The sequence below is a fragment of the Echinops telfairi genome, unplaced genomic scaffold (genome assembly GCF_000313985.2).
Source record: "Echinops telfairi isolate 266 unplaced genomic scaffold, ASM31398v2 ScPeMD7_7468;HRSCAF=8506_0, whole genome shotgun sequence".
Lineage (NCBI taxonomy): Eukaryota > Metazoa > Chordata > Mammalia > Afrosoricida > Tenrecidae > Echinops > Echinops telfairi.
This window is the reverse complement of record NW_022111369.1, coordinates 76514541-76519649: the sequence shown is the minus strand read 5'-3', so window position 1 is coordinate 76519649 and position 5109 is coordinate 76514541. Positions and strand designations below refer to the sequence as shown.

Here is a 5109-nt window from a genome sequence, read left to right as displayed (position 1 = left end):
TCCCAACTGTGTCGCAGCCTGATACCACCTCTCTGGTGTAATAAGCCTTTCTGTATAAGAGACAAAGCAAGGTTGAACTCTCTTTGGCCCTTTGCTTTCTGCAGGAGCTGGATCTTGCATCTGGTTCCTCCATCTCCTGGTGCATTACTTGCCAACACAAGAGCCTTCAGCAGACGACCACTGGAGGAGTAATTCAGTTGACCTCTGTGCCCACTGCTGCCTCTGCTTTGTCATTCTGCTTCTGGCTCATCAGCTTTCTCTTATCAGGAGAAGCCTGACTTGCACTGGACTGGACTTAACCTATTTCTACAATTCTGTGAGCCATTTCTAGATAATAGCCCCTTTCTTTATGTAACACATACGAGCTTCAGTGGTTTGCTTCTCTAGAGAACCCAACTTAACACACTATAGTTGCCTCTGTTGCTTTTAACTCTTGCAAACCTCCCGGTGTCTTTGTCTGTCACCATCATTTCCCCTAACTTCCCTCCTATTTTGTATAGCGAAACAAAATACAGCAAAAGTGGCAAAAGTCAAAATCTCTGTAATACAGAAACCGATCCGAAAAGGAAAATTCAAATATTTTCCACTAATAGAGAATGGTAAAAAAGTCGTAAGCTGTACCCTTTAAATGGGGAAGACTTTTAAGATCTGGAGTTTAAAAAATTAAAAAAAGACAGTCCTGTAACTTTCTGGCTTTCACAGGTTTCATTGCATATAATACTTAAAACTGCTGTAATATATTTAAGATGCATTCACTCAAATAAAAGATCCTGTACTACTTGTCCATCTAAAAGAAATTACTCCACACAGCAAATTATTCAATTCAGTAGAAATGTCACACAAAAACCATGAATACACCAAGCATGATTCTGGCAGGGGAAATAAAGTGAATATAAATCTTTAACAAAATCAAGAACATTAACTGTTTACACAAAAGTAGACTTTAGGACTGATATTTTTAATTAAAAAAAAACTAGCTATAGAGGCAACTATCATCTTTCTGTAAAATATCTATTTCAGCATTGATCAATTACATTGGGATGTCAAGAAGCCCGTAGAAGTTTCATTATCAACACCAAGTAAATCTCAGTTATAAACTTTTCCAAGAATTTGTGATAGTTGGTATTCATTTTTAAGAGAGGTTCTTAAAAAATAATAATTTTCTTCCAAATGATAGAAAGTTTTAATAAATGGATGTAAATTTTTTATATTTACTTGATATAATCTCTTACACCATGGTACATCTTTTTCATATTTGTATTTGTAATGGAAGTCACAATTTGCCATGACATGGTTTCCCAAGTTTTATGGCCTTTAGCAATTTCACTTATAACACATTCATAGCCTGATTCTCCTTGAGCCCTCATGAATCTTGATTTTACAGCATAAGCACAAATGCAGTAAAACATGGTTCTCATTTAAATTATGTGAAATTGATATTGTGCTGCATTCAAATGTCTTAAGAAAGAATGTATTCAGTCCTGGCAGGGGTGTGAGAGACAATGGAGACTGCAGGCTTTCAGAGAGAAGACTGTATTTTACCTCTTCGTGAACTTCATCTTTCTTCCCAGGGAGAATACATATACCATCAGAGTACTCTAACACTGGATTTTATTACAAACCATAATGTGGCCTTCTCAATCTAAATACACGTATCCCATGGAAAATACAGATGTTTGTGAATAGCCTATTCTATGCTGAAGATCAAGAGCTTATTTTTACATAAGAATTTTAGTCTTAAAAAACTCAGTATTAAAGAAACTCACTTACTACCTATTTATTCTCTAATAACATTAAAGTATCCATCATTTTGCAAAATAGGAACTTTGTGTAAATTTGAACAGCTTTCCAGAGATTAACTATGTGCATAGTTCATTAAGGAACTAAATAAATAAATATAATGCCTGTCAAGATTGTTTTTTGATGTCATTCAGAATGCTTCAAAGAACTGGATGCAACACTGATGTCTTTATTCTGCTATTGTAAAGTGACAATTAATTAAGAATGTTGTTCTCTTAGAGGATCAAGCTTTGTTACTTTTAAGATTAAGGCCAGATGTGTATTCAGAAGTATTATATAGCTTTCCTCCACACCACCCTGTTCCATCCCCTTTAAGTCCATCCCAATTCTATGTATGTACAGTTGCTAATATATTAACCATTTTATTTTATTGATGATTAAATCTAGCCAGGCATATTTGCAATTCTGAATGTCACCTTTCCAAAACTGCTTTTAAGGTGATGAAAAATCAGGAATCCCTCAAATCCAACTCAAGTTGATCATTACAAAATAAAATATAACCAAAAAATTAATTATCTTATTATTGTACAAAACCATAGAAGTGCATAGTGTGTGTATATAATATTGAAGGACATTTATTTATCAGATGCTAAAGAGCCCTTAGAAATAGTTAGATAAGCCGTTTGATGGGCGTACCTTGTACTGTAGAGAAGAGCTGGATCTTGCATAGACAGGTGTCTGAGTCTTAGTTATGGTGCTCACTATCTCTGAAACAGTGACCGAATTACTGAACATATTGTTTCTAATCCCTCATGTATAAAATGGAAATAAGAGAAAAACCAATCAAAAGAAATTAAGATAGTGTCTGAAATAAAACATTTACTTGTTAATGAAAAGATTTACATTGTAATGTATCTGGTGGGTCATTTGTACGTATTCCACAGCACTGAAAGAGAAAGGTGCCGCCTTCTCTTTGTAGCTGCTGGGCTGTCCTGAGTAAGAATCCACGTGACAACAACGAGTGTCCTTCTTCCTTCCCTTGCCTATCTTCCTTATTGCTTCCTTCCTTTTCTCCCTCTTCCCATTTTTCTTTCCTTCTTTCCTAACTTCCTCCGTTTTTCTATTTGTAGATCGATACAATTACACTATATCATTGCATTTCCCCCTAGATAAGTGAAATGGGTTTCTCGGGGTTCTCTAATTCTATGACGGTAGACCACACAGGAATACCAGGTAGCCATGTGTATCACTGTACTAGAAGGCATCTGTTCCAGCGCCTCAGGAATCATTAACCAGGCTTCTTATGGCTTAGAAGAAAGGTCTCTGAAATCTGTGATATCAAATTGTATGTTACTATCATCTGAGGAATGTTTTCAAAATGCAGCTGCTGCTTAGGATATATTAGTCCTTAAAAATTATGTAGGTCTTATTACTCCCAGAATTTTTTATTATTAGAATTGTGGTAAGTGTGAATTGACATACACTTGTAGTGAATTATCAGGTGATTTTGAAGATTTATTTACTACCAACTAAACTCCACTGGAAACCTACCCACAGCCACTGTACCTTTTACCTTTCTTATGGCATTTTCAAACACAATGGAAAGATTCGGATTCTGAAAGAACATCTCAGTGATCTTGATTACATAAAGACCTCTGTAGCGGTTCTCACCCTGTGGGTCACGACCCCTTTGGGGGGGTCCAACGACCCTTTCAGAGGGGTCACCCAATTCATAACAGTAGCAAAATGACAGTCATGAAGTAGCAATGAAAATGATTTTATGGTTGGGGGGTCACCACAACATGAAGAACTGTATTAAAGGGTCGTGGCATTAGGAAGGTTGAGAACCACTATCTATAGAATCTAGGAAGACATGCATTTATTTACTTATTTTTGTGCAAAAGGTCTTTCTCCTTATGTAAAATAATACACTGAGATCTGTTTTATGAGTATTTTATCTGTAGTTAATTAATATGGTTAACCCTCTTTAGCACTAATCCATTCTAGCTACACCAACAAACCCAAATTTAGGCCTTGAAACTATGAGGATCAGACCCTGCTTGTTCATGATTGCACTGTTATAACACATTATTCTGCTCTTCCCAACTGGAATTCTTGGTCAGTCTCCCTGACCTTTCTGCTATTTATATACTTAATGCACTTACAAATAGATATAGCAAGAAGTCCCGATTGATTTCCATCTTATTGCAATTTTCCAGTAAAGAGAAGGCAACTAAGATTTATATTTCATTCTAACTTAAGCATAAACCAAATCTAAAGCAAATCAGTTGCTATTGAGTCAATTCCAATTCCTGGCAACTCCATATTTATAGAAATGTGCTCGACATGGCTTTTGAGGCAGCTACCATTCAGATATAGGTTGTCAGGCTATTCTTTTGGGTGTGCTGTGGCAATGTCCAAACCACTAACAATTTGATTGGAAGTTCAGCACTGAAAGATTTGCAACACTCAGAGGTTCCAGCAGACTTACATAGGGTTTGGGGCATATTATCTGAAACAGAGCAACCTGTTGTGAACACTTACCTTGTTTGTTCAGACACACTAACTGCTTTAGAAGACTTTGTTTTACAGACATTACTTGTACTGTAGAAAACTTTGGGTTTTGTTATTTGTTTTTTTCTGCTTGCTTCCTAGGAGCTCATTCTAATGTCAAAATTAGTATTTACAAATAATTTTGACCTAAATGGAAGAGTTTTTTCAATCCTCTTTTTGTAAAGCATGATTATTTAAAATAAAAAAAATTTTAAATAAAATTTTTCTTTTCTTTAAATAAAAATGTTATTTAAAATAAAAGGGCACCTATTTGAGAGATGGTTGTTGGACACATTTTATGTATACTAAAAACAAAACAAACTAACAAAAAACACCATGCCTCTGCAACCAATTAAGCCGACCATCCTCTTCCTGTGGGGGCTGGTGTGCAATGGCTGCAAACAGCAAGCCTCCTAGATAGTGTATGCACACTATTGGTATGTATAGGCTACCCTAAGGGACCTTGGAGACAACCTTTTGCTGTTTTTTGATGCCTCTGGCCTGGCTAATTTTTGGTGTCCCAGGCTCCAAACTAGGATGCGAGGTACTTTTGGGAAACCTTCCAAGGCATAGTTGCTAGAGTCCACATTGGCCAGGTTATCCATCCGCACCAAGCTTCCAAACAAGGAGCATGTGATGGAGGCCTTACACAGGGCCGAGTTCAAGTTTCCTGAACACCAGAAGACCCACATCTCCAAGAAGTGGGGCTTCACCAAGTTCAATGCCAATGAGTTTGAGAATATGGTGCCTGAAAAGTGTCTCACCTCAGATGGCTGTGGAGTCAAATACATCCCTAACCGTGGCCCCTTGGACCAG

At 36.7% G+C, this 5109-nt stretch overlaps 1 non-coding gene across 1 annotated transcript; it reads left to right on the top strand.

Moving 5' to 3' along the window:
- The first annotated feature begins 4635 nt into the window (after nucleotides 1-4635).
- LOC115873385 lies at nucleotides 4636-4768 on the top strand. Its single transcript, XR_004048384.1, has one exon. It is a non-coding gene; the product is annotated as a small nucleolar RNA SNORA70 (small nucleolar RNA).
- Nucleotides 4769-5109: the final 341 nt, after the last annotated feature.